This window comes from Eleutherodactylus coqui, chromosome 5, assembly GCF_035609145.1.
Source record: "Eleutherodactylus coqui strain aEleCoq1 chromosome 5, aEleCoq1.hap1, whole genome shotgun sequence".
In the NCBI taxonomy this organism is placed as follows: domain Eukaryota; kingdom Metazoa; phylum Chordata; class Amphibia; order Anura; family Eleutherodactylidae; genus Eleutherodactylus; species Eleutherodactylus coqui.
The window spans coordinates 13,970,457-13,989,358 of NC_089841.1; the positions used below are offsets into that span (position 1 = coordinate 13,970,457).

The 18,902-nt window shown below is 44.6% G+C and overlaps 1 protein-coding gene across 1 annotated transcript in view; it reads left to right on the forward strand.

Moving 5' to 3' along the window:
• Nucleotides 1-18,902, forward strand: part of LOC136629036 (oocyte zinc finger protein XlCOF8.4-like) — a 99,118-nt gene that overhangs the window by 61,935 nt on the left and 18,281 nt on the right. The window lies entirely within an intron of this gene.

Sequence of the window (18,902 nt, forward strand, 5' to 3'; positions counted from 1 at the left end):
ATAATGGATGGAGAAACATTTTTTTTTTTTTTAAATCATCTGTTGGATGGAATTGGGAAAAAATACTGCCATTGTTTTTGAGTTCCATTGTTATGCAATTCGTCATGTGATATAAAGGACATGCTGACTTCACGGCTCAGTAGGATTACCGCTCTCTAATTGTTATAGCTTTGTTTGCTTTACTACTTTTTAAAAGTTCTTTCTTTTATTTGCCTTTGGGTCATAAATTTCTGAGCCCCGTTAAAATATAAATATATTATATATATATATATATATATATATATATATATATATATATATATACATACATATACATACACACACACACACATGTATATTTTAGAGCTGTGCGAGGCCAAACTGTAGTTTGTATTGGTAGCATTTTAGCGTACAGAGGACTTTTGGATTTTAATGCCATTTTTTGGTAAGGTGAGGTGACCAAAAAAACAGAAATTCTCTTTTTTTTTCAAGGAATTCAGTGTGTGGAATAAACACGCTTTTTTGGATGTGATGATAGCAATCGTGTTTCTTTATAGTTTTTGATCTGATATAAGGGAAACGCTTTTTCTTCTTTTCTTTCTAGTCTTACTATGCTTGTTGGTCCAATACACTGGAATACTTCTGCATTATAGTGTATTGTGCCATCATCCTATTAAAGGGATTATCCCACAAAAGCAAATAATCCCTTATCCATAGGATTGGTCCAACAGTTGGTATCCCCACCGAACCCAAGAACAGGGCTCTGGCTCATCCTGAAGGCAGTCACACATGTGTACCATTGCTCTACTAATTTCAGTGGGACCAGCCAGAGTTGACCGGAAGCTGGAAGTGACATCAGGCGGGAAACAAAGGAGCATGAAGCAATGGACGCACCAGAACCGCCAAGAGAACTGACTGGGGAGCTGCCCGAGGATCCGTATGGTGGGGAAAGAGGAACGGCAGGTGGACAATGAGAGCAAACATAGGTGAGAGAAGAGAGGAACAAGTCTCAACACTGAACCTGCAAATGGCGTGTGACATCATTGGCAGCCCAACCAGGCTGGGGAGGAGCTGCGAGGAGGAGGATTACTGCATTTAAGTATATTCTTCGGTGAGAAAGTGTGAACAAGTGGTGGGCAAGTGAGTCAGCGTGTGTAGGAGAGTGAACGAGCAGTGAGTGTGAATGAACGGTGGGCACGCAAATCAGTGTGACTGACAGCGAGCAGACAGGAGGAGCACGAGTGTGATGTTAGAAAAAAACGTGAACGGGTACAGGCATGTGAGAAGGAGCGAACAGGTAGAGGGGTGTCCGTACGTGACAAAGGGCGAATGGGCAGAGCCACGTGACAAAGGGCGAATGGGCAGAGCCACGTGACAAAGGGCGAATGGGCAGAGCCACGTGACAAAGGGTGGAGCCACGTGACAAAGGGCGAATGGGCAGAGCCACGTGACGAGTGTAATCTAGTTGATTTTCGTTTCTTCCTAAGTTAAATTGTAGATCTCCACTAGAATGTGCTCCAGGCTTGGCAATGCTGTTCAGTGTGCATCTTGTGCCATGTATGCAGACCAGCCGATCAAGGGTGTATATTGCTGTGCGATATGAGCATGTCGCGCATTTGGAAGCCCAGATCCAGGATCTAACTGAGTGACTTACAACAATGAGATCCACTTCCCTACTAGCAAAACAAAATACAACATATCTATCTATCCAATACTACAGCGCATAGAGGAATTCATATATATATATATAAAATTGAATGTATGTCTGTCTTTCTGTCCTTTATGCGCTACTACACCATTCATCCGATCGCCATGAGACTTTGGGAAGTTGTTGAGTACACTCCTGGGACGATTATAGGCATAGTACATTTATGCTATGATAAATGGCGCACGTGCGAGCGTCGTCGACAGTTACGACCCCCCCCCCCCCTCGTAGATCGTTTGATTTCCATCATTGCCACTAATTTTCTCACTTCCCGGTGTCGTAGAAACATGAAATTTGGCATGCGCATTGATTATGCCATAAATAGGAAAAGCTAATGGGTCCCGACTCGATTATTCAATTCTAAGCGCCAAATAACTAGCGTCCAAATTTTACATATGGAATCTAATTCTCTCACTTTCCAATGTAATAAAAACTTTAAATTTGGCACGAGCATTGATTATGTCATAAAAAGGAAAAGTTAAAGGGGTTGTCTCGCGCCGAAACGGGGTTTTTTTTCCATAGGCCCCCCGTTCGGCGCAGGACAACCCCAAAGGATGTGTTAAAAAAAAAAAAAAAAATTTTATTACTTACCCGAATCCCCGCTCTGCGACGTCTTCCTTCTTCCGTCTTCTTTCTTCACCAAGATGGCCGCCAGGATCTTCACCCACGATGCACTGCGGGTCTTCTCCCATGGTGCACCGTGGGCTCTGTGCGGTCCATTGCCGATTCCAGCCTCCTGATTGGCTGGAATCGGCACACGTAACGGGGCGGAGCTACGAGGACCAGCTCTCCGGCACGAGCGGCCCCATTCACCAGGAAGAAGACCGCACAGCGCAAGCGCGTCTAAAAAAGCAAGAAGACATCAGAATTAGACGGATCCATGGAGACGGGGACGCCAGCAACGGAGCAGGTAAGTGAATAACTTCTGTATGGCTCATATTTAATGCACGATGTACATTACAAAGTGCATTAATATGGCCATACAGAAGTGTATAACCCCACTTGCTGCCGCGAGACAACCCCTTTAATGGGTCCCAACTCGATTATTTAATTCTAAGCGCAAAAGAATTGGCGTCCAAATTCTACGTACGGAATCTAATTCTCTCACTTCCCAATGTCATAGAAACTTGAAATTTGGCACGAGCATTGATTATGTCATAAATAGGAAAAGTTAATGGGTCCCAACTCGATTATTCAATTCTAAGCGCCAAATAACTAGCGTCCAAATTTTACATATGGAATCTAATTCTCTCACTTCCTGATGTCTCTCACTTCCTGGGAAGATTATAGGCATGGTACAACTATCCTGCGAGCATCGTCGACAGTTATGCCCCCCAGACAAAGATCGTTTGATTTCCATCTCAAGCACAAAGGCAAAAGGCATTACGAGCAACGGGATGAGTGTTCAACTACAAAATGATGCATCCGCCGAACGTTTCGCAAGACAATTGCTGGATATTGAGAATGCTGAGGTAAAATGAAAGCTGTGCTGTGATTGGTTGCAATTTCTTATACTGCTGAGGTAAAATGAAAGCTGTGCTGTGATTGGTTGCTATTTCTTATACCGCTGAGGTAACATGAAAGCTGTGCTGTGATTGGTTGCTATATATTATACCGCTGAGGTAACATGAAAGCTGTGCTGTGATTGGTTGCTATTAGAGATGAGCGAGCGTACTCGGAAAAGCACTACTCGCTCAAGTAATTTGCTTTATCCGAGTATCGCTGTGCTCGTCCCTGAAGATTCGGGTGCCGGCACGGAGCGGGGAGCTGCAGGGGAGAGCGGGGAGGAACGGAGGTAAGATCTTTCTCTCCCTCTCTCCCGCCCGCTCTCCCCTGCTCCCCGCTGCGACTCACCTGTCAGCCGCAGCGGCACCCGAATCTTCAGGGACGAGCACAGCGATACTCGGATAAAGCAAATTACTCGAGCGAGTAGTGCTTTTCCGAGTACGCTCGCTCATCTCTAGTTGCTATATATTATACTGCTGAGGTAACATGAAAGCTGCTGTGCTGTGATTGGTTGTTATATATTATACCGCTGAGGTAACTTGAAAGCTGTGCTGTGATTGGTTGTTATCTAGATATATAAAAACGAATGTATGTATGTCTGTCTGTCTTCGCAGCAACGCGTGACGGGTAAGCTAGTCAAAAATAAATCGTTCTAAAGCAAAGCTTCCAGAAGCGAACTCAAGAACAACTCCAAAAACAGCTCAGGCTGCGGGTGCTTCTAATACCAAGAAATCCTTGCTTGTTGGAAGTCCACCTTCCCCCGCATCACCGGAGGGCGAGGGTCCCTTGGAGAGAGAGACACCATCCATGGTGAACTACAAGTTATTGGCAATTAAGGTGGCAAAGTGGATTTCTCCTGATATCTAAGAAACTCTAGCGCCGACAGTGGCTGGCTCTATGCGTCAGCTTCAGGAGGTGGTGGCACAGCATGGAGAACGATTAGATACTATAGAACATGAAATTGAAAAAATGTCAACGGAATGCAATTCCACATCGGTACATGTAGACAATCTCAAAGATAACAAAAAACTCTGGGGCTGCATTGAAGACCTAGAAAAATCGATCCAGGCGTTACAATCTGCGCATTATGGGGGATCCGGAATCATACATGCCTGATCTGCGTCAGCTATGTGAGCTCATGATCCCCAGCGCACTTGAAATCTCACACACTTGCAAGGTGGAGCGGGCACACACCCACATTTTTTTTTTGGGGGGGGGGGGGGGGGGAGGAATGTACAGGTGCTGTTGTGGAAATTCCTGAATCACCCTTTTCTCAGTCATCTCCACGACAGCACCAGCTGAGAAGTACCAACTAAAATAGTCAGGGCAGTATCACGGCCGAAAGGACCCCATGACCGAAGGTTAGGTCCTCATCCGTCTGAATGTCTATCCTATAGTGTTTAACAAATGTATGGGGTTTCTTCCATACTGCCGCTTTGCAGATTTGCTCCACCAATGCCAAAGAGTGTTCGGCCCAGGAAGCGGATACTGCTCTCGTGAAATGCGCTTTGAGCCTAGCAGGGGCCTCCTTATTAATTGCCCTATATGCCTCTGTAATGGCCAGGCGAATCCACCTGGCTATAGAACTTTTTACTGCCTAACATCCAAGCAACTAAATTCCCTTTCTTGGCTAATTTTAGGTTTGTCAAAAAACAATGGAATTATTAGGTCCTGTGCCCTACGGAATGGTGATACTACCTTGTGCATGAAGGATGGGTCTAGTTAGAATATTATTTTAGATCCTGTATCCCGGAAGAAGGGCTGGCGTATAGACAAAGCCTGTAGCTCACTAATCCATTTAGCTGAGGTACTTGCCACCAGGAAGATTGCTTTTAAAGTCAGGACTCCAATAGAGAGGGACTTTATTGGCTCAAATGGTTCTGAAGACAGTGCCTTAAGGACTCAATTCAGGTTCCAAGTCGGGACTAAATTTGTGATTTTTGGTTTTAGTCTCTCTGCTGTCTTAAAAAAAAAGATGATCTATCCATCTCACATCGGAGAGTCTGATGTCAAAGAAGGAACGGAGGGCAGATATCTGGACCCTCCGTGTATTTGGAGAGAAGTCTTTATCAATGCCCTCCTGCAGGAACTCAAGAATTGTCGGAAAGTCTGGGGAGGAGACCGAAAGTCCTTTCCCCTGGTTCCATGAATGATATTTTTTTCCATATCTTTCATAGGTTTGTGTTACATTTTCGGAAAAGCCTCTTCCAAGCAGCATGGATTTTTCAGTATCCATGCTGTAAATTGAAGGCCCGCTATGTCTGGATGTCTCAGGGGACCCTGTGTCAGAAGTTCCGGCTGAGCGGGCAGGAGGATTGGGTCTTGTAGGCTTAAGGTTTTTTAAAATCCCGAACCAACTCCTTCTTAGCCAGTAGGGAGCTACCAGGATGAGAGGGATTAGTACGATTGGGAGGGAAGGCGTAGGACAGCCCTTCGCCCCAGTTCTGGGCCAGAGCATCCACCGCTACTGGGTGGTCCCCTGGTCTGAGGGAGAAAAACTTCTCCACCTTGTAATTTCCCCTCGATGCAAAGAGGTCTAACTGAGGAATACCCCTATTTGTTGGTTAGGAATTTGAAGGCTGTGAAGCACCACTCTCCCGGATCTATGCGGTTTCGGCTGAGGTAGTCCACTTTGTGATTTAGGGTGCCCTTCAGGTGGGTTGTTGATAATGATAGGGCCACTGATAGGGTTACTGATAATTAAGTGGTTCAGTAGGTCTTGAACCACATTCTGAAGGAGATGTAGTTGGTGGCCTGAGCCTCCTGTTATAAATTTCTTCTGAGGGTGATAGGAATTCTACTTGGTACCCCTGGTGTAAACCTTGGGGAATCTAGGTGCTTTCACAGAATGAGGCCCATCTGTCTGCGAACGCTTTTAGTCTCGCCCCGACCGGGATGGCGTCATGGTCTGGATTTGGGGAAATCCCCCTGGTGAGGGTTAAGGAGACATCCCCTGCTTCTACCCCCTTTTGGGGTATCTCCATCTGCCCATATTGCCTTTGTAGGGCTGGACTGTTGTGCCGGGGCCCGAAAAAGGTCTTCCTCTTTTGCTGCCTTTCTTCTGGAAACCCCTTTTTCCTATCCGCCGCCTTCTCAACAATTTTGTCCAGGTCAGGACCAAATAAAAATTGCCCGTAAAAGAGAAGAGAACACAATTTATTTTTGGAAGTTAAATCGCCTGAACAAGATTTTAACCACAGCACCACATTTTAACCACAGCACCCTTTTAGTGGTATTTGATAGTGCTGCAGTGCGAACGGGTAACTTAACCATTTCGGCTGATGCATTGGACAAGAAATTTATGGCCATTTTTAAGACTGGGGGAAAAAACGGAATTTGCTCTCTCGGGGTCTTATTAGATATGTGGATTTCCAACTGTTCCAACAGTCTGTTAACCAACAGACCGGACAGAATCACAGGGGTGCAGGTTGAGGAACACTTGGGAAGTACTGACCACAATATAATTAATTTCCAGCTATTATATAATAGGAAGCCTCATCAGGGAGCAACAGAAAAAACAGAACTTTAGTAAAGCAAAATTTGATCAGCTCAGAATTACTCTTGGACACATTAAATGGGACAATGTCCTCAAATAATAGTACAGGTAACAAATGAGAGAAGTTTAAAAATATACTAAATAAAAATCATGTGAGCAAAAATAAAAGAACTATGAATAGAAGGAAACCAATGTGGTTCAACAAGACTGTAAGGAGGGGGGGCAGTAAGTGAAAAAAAGAACGTTTAAATTACTAAAACAAAAAAGGTAGTGAAGATGCGCTAAAAACATAAAGAGAAAAAAAACTAAATATATAAGAAAAAGATAAAAACTGCCAAGGAGGAGGCAGAGAGACTGATTGCAAAGAGCAATAACAACCCTAAACTATTTTTCAATTACATAAACGGTAAAAGGATCTACACTGAAAGCACTGGCCCTTTAAGAAATCACACAAGATGCAAGGGGTTAAAATGAACACCCCAGTAAATATCACCTGCCTAACAAAGAAGGAAATGCAGAACCAGATTTAAAAATCGACCATTCGCCGAACCCAGATGGAATGTACCCAAGGGTTCTAAGGGAACTAAGTAATGTGATAGACAGGCCATTATTTCTTATATTTAGGGACTCTACTGGGACCGGGATTGTACCACTGGATTGGTGCTTTGCCAATATGGTTCCAATATACAAAAAAGGGTCAAGAAGAGAGCCTGGTAACTACAGGCTGGTAAGTCTCACTTCACTAATTGGAAAAATATTCAAGAGGTTTCTAAGAGATGCCATCCTAGAATACCTCAAGGAAAACAATAGTATAACTCCTCATCAGCATCAGTTAAGGAGGGGTCGATTATGTCAAACTAACTTGAACAGCTTTTATGATGAAGTAAGCTCTAGGCTGGACTGGGGAGAGTCTATTGATCTCGTATATCTGGATTTTTTAAAGAGCATTTGACACCGTGCCGCATAATAGGCTAATATATAAAATGGGACAGCTCGGATTGGGTGGATATAGGAAGCAGAAGGTGGCAATAAATAGTTTGTACGCTGATGGGGCCACCGTTGCTAGTGGGGGGCACAGGGTTCAGTATTAGGCCCCTTTCTGTTCAATATATTTATCAATGACCTGATAGAGGGGCTGCACAGTAAAATATCAATATTTGCAGATGATACACAATTATATAAGACAATTAATGCAACGGAGGACAATGTGCGGCTACAAACGGACCTGGATAAGCTGGGGGCTTGGGCAGAAAAATGGCAGATGAAGTTCAATGTTGATAAACATAAGGTTAGGCTAATCACTGGGAATCTGACCGCTGGGAACCCCCCCAATCTGAGGCTGCAGCCCCGATGCGTATTGGGGCAGTGGGCCATGGAGGACACCAATACACTCCGGTAATCCATTCACCTCAGTGGGACTGCGGGGATGAGGAGATCAAACACTGGATAGCGGATAACTTGCTGGACAGCAGCCGTGTGCTTGTAGACCTGTGATATTGTCACCATGATGTGATCAGTCACATGTGTGGGAGGAGGCAAGGATCACATGACAGGGGTTGATCTGCAGTTGACAAGAAGCCCCCCCCACCCCCTCTGCCCACTGGGCCTGAGATTGTTCTATATAAGAATACTAACTCCCAGCAGAATGTGGGGCCGGAAACCAGTGTTTGTAGAACAATCCGCCTCCTCCTGCTGGGATGTCACACGGCTGACAGTCATGTTCTAATGGAACATCCAGATTTACCTGCTGTATTTTATGATTCTTATGATGTGATGTTTTATATTGCTTACATTTTCTCCTTGGGGAGATCACTTATAAAGCATGCTCCTCTGAGCAATTTGTAAATAAGAAAGATAGAACAATATGCAGTGCCACCAATGTCACATGAGATGCAAGGAGATAAAATGAACACCCCACCCCCCTAAATATCACCTGCCTAACAAAGAAGGAAATGCAGAACCAGATTTAAAAATCGACCATTCGCCGAACCCAGATGGAATGTACCCAAGGCTTCTAAGGGAACTAAGTTATGTGATAGACAGGCCATTATTTCTTATATTTAGGGACTCTACTGGGACCGGGATTGTACCACTGGATTGGTGCTTTGCCAATATGGTTCCAATGTACAAAAAAGGGTCAAGAAGAGAGCCTGGTAACTACAGGCTGGTAAGTCTCACTTCACTAATTGGAAAAATATTCAAGAGGTTTCTAAGAGATGCCATCCTAGAATACCTCAAGGAAAACAATAGTATAACTCCTCATCAGCGTTGGTTAAGGAGGGGTCAATTATGTCAAACTAACTTCAACAGCTTTTACGATGAAGTAAGTTCTAGGCTGGACCGGGGAGAGTCTATTGATCTCGTATATCTGGATTTTTTAAAGAGCATTTGACACCGTGCTGCATAATAGGCTAATATATAAAATGGGACAGCTCGGATTGGGTGGATATAGGAAGCAGAAGGTGGCAATAAATAGGGGGGGCCACAGGGTTCAGTATTAGGTCCCTTTCTGTTTAATATATTTATCAACAACCTGATAGAGGGACTGCACAGCAAAATATCAATATTTGCAGATGATACACAATTATATAAGACAATGCAATGGAGGACAATGTACGGCTACAAACGGATCTGGATAAACTGGGGGCTTGGGCAGAAAAATGGCAGAGGAAGTTCGATAAACAGAAGGTTAGGCTAATCACTGGGAATCTGACCGCTGGGAACCCCCCCAATCTGAGGCTGTGGCCCCGATGCATACTGGGGCAGTGGGCCATGGAGGACACCAATACACTCCGGTAATCCATTCACCTCAGTGGGACTGAAGGATGAGGAGATCAAACAGTGGATAGCGGATAACTTGCTGGACAGCAGCCGTGTGCTTGTAGACCTGTGATATTGTCACCATGATGTGATCAGTCGCATGTGTGGGAGGAGGCAAGGATCACATGACAGGGGTTGATCTGCAGTTGACAAGCCCCCCCCCCCTCCCCCCTCTGCCCACTGGGCCTGAGATTGTTCTATATAAGAATACCAACTCCCAGCAGAATGTGGGGCAGAAACCAGTCTTTGTAGAAATATCACCTGCCTAACATAGAAGGAAATGCGAACCTGCTAAAAAAAACTGCATTCCTGCAAGTCAATGTTAGACTCTTTATACAAGCCTTGTAACTGACTGAGAATTAAAAGCTAAGCCAGAATCCATCCACAGACAGCTGATTTGGGGTGTTTGCTTCTCATCAGTGTGTAGTGGGCTTCTAGGTTGGCTAGTGAGAGGCCTGTGATGTGGGTCAGGACTGCTACCTTTTCTCCTTAGAGAGAGCACCTATAAGGTGCGGAGGTATTGTTCCATCTCCCTTATTTGCATATTACCCAGAGGAGCATGAATGGCCTTACAAGTCTCACTCACTCACTCACCTTCTCGGTGCTCACCCTAAGGCTGGGTTCACACGGGACAGAAATACTGTGGAAATCTCGCAGAATGACTGCACGCAAATTCCTCAAGATTTCCGCTGGAAAAGTGCAGCTTCAAAACCCACGGCCTTTGGCGGCGGGTTGTGGAGCGGCTTCGCTGTCAGCATTCCACTATCTCTCCCCATAGATAGGAGTGAGGCCGTGCGGAAATGAGGAAAGAATTAGCCCGGGGGTTACTATGGCTATCCTGCAGCGCTGGGGTGGCCGGCCTTATAAGTCTCCTCACTCACCTTCTAGGTGCTCTCCTTAAGGAGTGATGTTCTCCCTCCAGACCCACCTTATAGGACCTGTGATGATGTCACAGTCATGTGATCAGTCACATGTGTGGGAGGAGGCAGTGATCACCTGACATGGTCTACAAGCCCCGCCCCCTGGGCCTGAGACTGTTCCCTATAAGAATCCTAGCTCCCAGTGTCTGTAGAACAATCGGCCTCCTCCTGCTGGGATGTCACACGGCTGACAGTCAGGGTCTAATGGAACAGCGTGTGTTAGATTATCAGAGACAGTTACATCAGGGATTACCAGAGAGAGACAGTTACCTCAGAGATTACCAGAGAGAGACAGTTACCTCAGAGATTACCTGAGAGAGAGACAGTTACCTCAGAGATTACTAGAGAGAGACAGTTACCTCAGAGATTACCAGAGAGAGACAGTTACCTCAGAGATTACCTGAGAGAGAGAGAGACAGTTACCTCAGAGATTACCAGAGAGAGACAGTTACATCAGAGATTACCAGAGAGAGACAGTTACCTCAGAGAGACAGTTACCTCAGAGATTACCTGAGAGAGAGAGACAGTTACCTCAGAGATTACCTGAGAGAGAGAGAGACAGTTACCTCAGAGATTACCAGAGAGACACAGTTACCTCAGAGATTACCAGAGAGAGACAGTTAGCTCAGAGATTACCTGAAAGAGAGAGAGAGACAGTTACCTCAGAGATTACCTGAGACAGAGACAGTTACCTCGTAGATTACCAGAGAGAGAGAGTTACCTCATAGATTACCAGAGAGAGAGAGTTACCTCGTAGATTACCAGAGAGAGAGAGACAGTTACCTCAGAGATTACCTGAGAGAGACAGTTACCTCAGAGATTATCTGAGAGAGACAGTTACCTCGTAAATTACCAGAAAGAGACAGTTACCTCAGAGATTACCTGAGAGAGACAGTTACCTCAGAGATTACCTGAGAGAGACAGTTACCTCATAAATTACCTGAGACATAGTTACCGCAGAGATTACCAGAGAGAGAGAGAGACCGTTACCTCAGAGATTACCAGAAAGAGAGAGAGACAGTTACCTCAGAGATTACCAGAGAGAGAGACAGTTACCTCAGAGATTACCAGAGAGAGAGAGACAGTTACCTCAGAGATTACCAGAGAGAGAGAGAGAGAGAGAGACAGTTACCTCAGAGATTACCAGAGAGAGACAGTTACCTCAGAGATTACCAGAGAGAGACAGTTACTTCAGAGATTACCAGAGAGAGACAGTTACTTCAGAGATTACCAGAGAGAGACAGTTACCTCAGAGATTACCAGAGAGAGACAGTTACCTCAGAGATTACCAGAGAGAGAGACAGTTACCTCAGAGATTACCAGAGAGAGAGACAGTTACCTCAGAGATTACCAGAGAGAGACAGTTACCTCAGAGATTACCAGAGAGACAGTTACCTCAGAGATTACCTGAGAGAGAGTTACCTCAGAGATTATCAGAGAGAGCCAGTTACCTTAGAGATCACCAGAGAGAGACAGTTACCTCAGAGATCACCAGAGAGAGACAGTTACCTCAGAGATCACCAGAGAGAGACAGTTACCTCAGAGATCACCAGAGAGAGACAGTTACCTCAGAGATTACCAGAGAGAGAGAGACAGTTACCTCAGAGATTACCAGAGAGAGACAGTTACCTCAGAGATTACCACAGAGACAGTTACCTCAGAGATTACCACAGAGACAGTTACCTCAGAGATTACCAGAGAGAGACAGTTACCTCATGCAGACATATACAGACATGTGCCTGTATATGTGTGTATATACTGTATGTGTACATTATTCTGTGTATACAGTATATATATATATGCCTGTATATGTCTATATATACTGTATGTGTACAGTATTCTGTGTATACAGTATATATATGCCTTTATATGTGTATATACTGTATGTGTACAGTGCGTGTACACACTATATATGTGCCTGTATATGTGTGTGTATATACTGTATGTGTAGTGTTCTGTGTATACACTGTATATGTGCCTGTATATGTGTGTATATGTGCCTGTAAATGTGTGCTGTATGCTGTGTATACACTGTATATGTGCCTGTATATGTGTATATATACTGTATGTGTACAGTATTCTTTGTATACACTATATATGTGCCCGTATGTGTGTATATACTGTGTGTACAGTGTTCTGTGTATACACTGTATATGTGCCTGTATATATGTGTATATATACCGTATGTGTACAGTGTTCTGTGTATACACTGTATATGTCCATGTATATGTGTGTATATAAACTGTATGTGTACAGTGTTCTGTGTATACAGTATATATGTGCCTGTATATATGTGTATATATACTGTATGTGTACAGTGCTTGTACACACTATATATATGCCTGTATATGTGTGTATATATTGTATGTGTACAGTGCTTGTACACACTATATATGTGCCTGTATATGTGTGTATATACTGTATGTGTAGTGTTCTGTGTATACACTGTATATGTGCCTGTATATGTGTGTATATACTATATGTGTACAGTATTATGTGTATACAGTATATGTGCCTGTATATGTTTTGTGTATATGCTGTATGTGTACAGTATTCTGTGTACACATTGTATATGTGTCTGTATGTGTGTATATACTGTATGTGTACATTATTCTGTATATACAGTATATATGTGCCTGTATATGTGTGTATATACTGTATGTGTACATTATTCTGTGTATGCAGTATATATATGCCTGTATATGTGTGTATATACTGCATGTGTACATTATTCTGTGTATACAGTATATATGTGCCTGTATATGTGTATATATACTGTATGTGTACAGTATTCTGTGTATACACTATATATGTGTGTATATACTGTATGTGTACAGTATTCTGTGTACACATTGTATATGTGCCTGCATATGTGTATATACTGTATGTGTACATTATTCTGTGTATACAGTATATATATGCCTGTATATATGTGTATATACTGTATGTGTACATTATTCTGTGTATACAGTATATATATATGCCTGTATATGTGTGTATATACTGTATGTGTACATTATTCTGTGTATACAGTATATGTGTGCCTGTATATGTGTGTATATACTATATGTGTACAGTATTATGTGTATACAGTATATGTGCCTGTATATGTTTGTGTATATACTGTATGTGTAGTATTCTGTGTACACATTGTATATGTGCCTGTATATGTGTGTATATACTGTATGTGTACATTATTCTGTGTATACAGTATATATATATGCCTGTATATGTGTGTATATACTGTATGTGTACAGTATTCTGTCTACACACTGTATGTGTGTGTATATACTGTATGTGTACACATTGTATATGTGCCTGTATATGTGTGTATGTCTATCGGGCTAACAACACTCTTCTGCACCAGTCATGCTTATGATGCTCTGAGTTCAGCTCTGGAGACCCGCGGTCAGGCTGGGACGCATTTCCAAACTCTGTACATAAAACTGATGGTGCCAAAGACAGTGTGGTTATTCTCTGCCGGAAGTTCATTCTGTTGGGTACCGGAACAGTGGCATCACCCGTGACAAACTTTTTCCCTGTTCTACAATCTATTGGGCATCCCTTTTCTAGGAGTGTCCGGAAGAGGCCCAGCGCTGCCCTGAGAGAGACAGTTACCTCGTAGATTACCAGAGACAGAGACAGTAACCTCAGGTAACTGTGGTAACTATCTCTTCAGGTAATCTCTGAGGTAACTGTCTCTCTCTCTCTCTGGTAATCTGTGAGGTAACTGTCTCTCTTGTAATCTGTGAGGTAACTGTCTCCTCAGGTAACTGTCTCCTCAGGTAGTCTCTGAGGTAACTGTCTCTCTCTCTGGTAATCTCTGAGGTAACTATCTCTCTCTCTCTCTCTCTCTGGTAATCTCTGAGGTAACTATCTCTCTCTCTCTGGTAATCTCTGAGGTAACTATCTCTCTCTCTCTCTGGTAATCTCTGAGGTAACTGCCTCTTTGGTAATCTCTGAGGTAACTGCCTCTCTCTCGTAATCCCTGAAGTAACTGTCTCTCTCTCTCTCTGGTTATTTCTGAGGCAACTGTCTCTCTTAAGTAATCTCTGAGGTAATAATAATAATAATCTGTATTTGTATAGCGCCAACATATTCCGCAGCGCTTACATAGACAGGGGGATACAGAAAGACAAAAGTACAAACATTACAGAACCACGGTTACATAGTGATCAGTTGATGGAAACAATAGGGGTGAGGGTCCTGCTCCAACGAGCTTACATACTACAAGTAATGGGGGGGATACAGAAGGTAACGGGGCTGGAGATGTGCACGGTATGGCAGAGTGGAGAGTGAGGGATGCTATACACATAGACAATAGTCAGACATTTGGCCGTGTGACGGCAGAATCGGTATGACTGCAGGAGCGGTTTATAATGGCTAGCAGGGATTGCAGTCAGTAGGTCAGGGAGCATGTTATCAGACAGCGTATAGAGGACTTTGTTTAGGGTATGCGGTATGCCTCCCTGAAGAGGTGCATTTTTAGAGGACGCCTGAAGTTCTGCGAATCCTGGATTGTCCAGGTAGCCTTTGGTAATGCGTTCCAGAGGGCGGTGCTGCTCTGGAGAAGTCTTGGAGGCTGGAATGAGAAGTTCGAATTAGAGGCATGCGCAGTCTGGTTTCATTAGCAGAGCGGAGAGCCCGGGCTGGGTGATGGATTGATGATTGATATGAGGGAGGCAATATAGGGGGGCGCTGCGCTGTGGAGGGCTTTGTGGATGAAGGTAGCAAGCTTAAATTGAATTCTGTATTTAATGGGCAGCCAGCGCAGTGACCGGCACAGGGCAGAGGTGTCCGAGTAGTGTCTGGACAGGAGGATGGATTGGATGGGGTAGAGTCTGGAGCAGGGAAGGCCGATCAGCAACGAGTTGCAATAATCGAGCCGGGAGTGGATGAGGGCAATAATAAGCATTTTTAGCGTGTCTACAATGAGAAAAGATCGGCTTCTTGTGATGTTCTTGAGGTGCAGCTGACATGTTCGGGCGAGTGATTGGATGTAGGGGGTAAATGATAGCTCAGAGTCGACTATGACCCCAAGGTAGCAGGTGTGCTGTCTGGGAGTTATGGTGGCGCCACACACTGAGATGGAGATGTCAGGATGAGGTCGGTTAGTGGAGGGTAGAAATACCAATAAGTCCGTTTTAGAGAGGTTTAGTTTTAGGTAGAGAGAGGACATAGTGTTAGAGACAGCGGACAGACAGCAGGTGATGTTTTGGAGGAAAGGTGCTGAGATGTCACAGAAAGAGGTGTATAGCTGGGTGTCGTCAGCATAGAGGTGGTATTGGAGGCCAAATCTCCTGATTTGGTTGTCCAACAGGGGCTGTGTAGATAGAGAAAAGGAGGGGGCCGAGGACTGAGTCCTGGGGGATTCCAAAAGCAAGGGGAGAAGGAGGAGAGGTAGAGCCAGCAAAGGAGACACTGAAAGAGCTGTCAAATAGGTAGGAGAAGAACCAGGAGAAAGCAGTGTCCTTTAGGCCGATGGAGCGAAGCATACTGAGAAGGAGTTTGGTAACTGTCTCCTCAGGTAGTCTCTGAGGTAACTGTCTCTCTCTCTGGTAATCTCTGAGGTAACTATCTCTCTCTCTCTCTGGTAATCTCTGAGGTAACTATCTCTCTCTCTCTCTGGTAATCTCTGAGGTAACTGTCTCTCTCTCTGGTAATCTCTGAGGTAACTGCCTCTTTGGTAATCTCTGAGGTAACTGCCTCTCTCTCGTAATCCCTGAAGTAACTGTCTCTCTCTCTCTGGTTATTTCTGAGGCAACTGTCTCTCTTAAGTAATCTCTGAGGTAATAATAATAATAATCTGTATTTGTATAGCGCCAACATATTCCGCAGCGCTTACATAGACAGGGGAATACAGAAAGACAAAAGTACAAACATTACAGAACCACAGTTACATAGTAATCAATTGATGGAAACAATAGGGGTGAGGGTCCTGCTCCAACGAGCTTACATACTACAAGTAATGGGGGGATACAGAAGGTAAAGGGGCTGGAGATGTGCACGGTATGGTGAGGTGGAGAGTGAGGGGTGATATACACATAGACAATGGTCAGACATTTAGCCGTGTGACGGCAGAAACAGTATGACTGCAGGAGCGGTTTATGATGGCTAGCAGGGATTGCAGTCAGTAGGTCAGGGAGCATGTTATCAGGCGGAGTACAGAGGGGTTTGTTTAGGGAATTCGGTATGCCTCCCTGAAGAGGTGCGTTTTTAGAGCACGCCTGAAGTTCTGCGACCGCTGCTCTGGAGAAGTCTTGGAGGCGGGAATGAGAAGTTCGAATTAAAGGGGCGCTCAGTCTGGTTTTGTTAGCAGAGCGGAGAGCCCCGGCTGGTTGATGGATTGAGATGAGGGAGGCGATATAGGGGGGCACTGCTCTGTGGAGGGCTTTGTGGATGAAGGTAGTGAGTTTAAATTGAATTCTGTATTTAACGGGCAGCCAGTGCAGTGACTGGCACAGGGCAGAGGCGTCCGAGTAGCGGCTGGACAGGAAGATGAGCCTGACTGCTGCATTCAGGATGGATTGGAGAAGGTAGAGTCTGGTGCAGGGGAGGCCGATCAGCAACGAGTTTCAATAATCGAGCCGGGAGTGGATGAGGGCAACAGTAAGCGCTTTTAGCGTGTCTACAGTGAGAAAAGAGCGGATTCTTGCAATGTTTTTGAGGTGCAGCTGACATGTTCGGGCCAGAGATTGTATATAGGGGGTAAAAGAGAGATCAGAATCAAATATGACCCCAAGGCAGCGGGCATGTTGTCTAGGAGTTATGGTGGCGCCACACACTGAGATGGAGATGTCAGGAGGAGGTCGGTTAGTGGAGGGTGGAAATACCAGTAAGTCAGTTTTAGAGAGGTTTAGTTTTAGGTAGAGAGAGGACATAGTGTTAGAGACAACGGACAGACAGTCGGTGATGTTTAGGAGTAAAAGTGCAGAGATGTCACGGGGAGAGGTGTATAGCTGGGTGTCATCAGCATACAGGTGGTATTGGAGGCCAAATCTCCTGATGGTTTGTCCAATAGGGGCTGTGTAGATAGAGAAAAGAAGGGGGCCGAGGACAGAGCCCTGGGGGACCCCAACAGGAAGGGGAAGAGGAGGGGAGGTAGAGCCAGCAAAGGAGACACTGAAAGAGCAGTCAGATAGGTAGGAGGAGAACCAGGAGAGGGCAGTGTCCTTTAGGCTGATGGAGCATAGCATACTGAGGAGGAGTTTGTGGTCAACAGTATCAAATTCTGCGGAGAAATCGAGGAGGATCAGTAGGGAGTAATCGCCCTTTGATTTGGCTGTCAGGAGGTCATTGGATACCCTTGTAAGGGCAGTTTCTGTCGAGTGTTGAGGTCGGAAGCCAGACTGTAGGGGGTCTAGGTATTTTTTTATGTCAGGTAATCTTTAAGGTAACTCTCTCTCTCTCTCTGGTAATCTCTGAGGTAACTGTCTCTCTTTCTGAGGTAACTGTCGCTTAGGTAATCTCTGGGGTAACTGTCTTTCTCTCAGGTAATCTCTGTAGTAAATGTCTCTCTGGTAATCTCTGAGGTAACTGTCTCTCTGGTAATCTCTGAGGTAACTGTCTCTTTCGAGTAATCTCTGAGGTAACTGTCTCTCTCTAGTAATCTCTGAGGTAACTGTCTCTCCCAGGTAATCTCTGAGGTAACTGTCTCTCTCTAGTAATCTCTGAGGTAACGGTCTCTCAGGTAATCTCTGAGGTAACTGTCTCTCTCTCTCTGGTAATCTCTGAGGTAACGCTCTCTCTCTGAGGTAACTGTCTCTCTCTAGTAATCTCTGAGGCAACTGTCTCTCTCTAGTAATCTCTGAGGCAACTGTCTTTCTCTGGTAATCTCTGAGGTAACTGTCTCTCTCTGGTATTCTCTGAGGTAACTGTCTTTCTCTGGTAATCTCTGAGGCAACTGTCTCTCTCTGGTAATCTCTGAGGCAACTGTCTCTCTCTGGTAATCTGAGGTAACTGTCTCTCTCTGGTAATCTCTGAGGTAACGCTCTCTCTCTGAGGTAACTGTCTCTCTCTAGTAATCTCTGAGGTAACGGTCTCTCTCCCAGGTAATCTCTGAGGTAACTGTCTCTCTCTAGTAATCTCTGAGGTAACGGTCTCTCTCTCTGGTAATCTCTGAGGTAACTGTCTCTCTCTCTGGTAATCTCTGAGATAACTGTCTCTCTCTCTGGTAATCACTGAGGTAACTGTCTTTCTCTGGTATTCTCTGAGGTAACTGTCTTTCTCTGGTATTCTCTGAGGTAACTGTCTTTCTCTGGTAATCTCTGAGGTAACTGTCTCTCTCTCTCTCAGGTAATCTCTGAGGTAACTGTCTCTCTATCAGGTAATCTCTGAGGTAACTGTCTCTCTCTGGTAATCTCTGAGGTAACTGTCTTTCTCTTGTAATCTCTGAGGCAACTGTCTTTCTCTTGTAATCTCTGAGGCAACTGTCTTTCTCTGGTAATCTCTGAGGCAACTAACTTTCTCTGGTAAT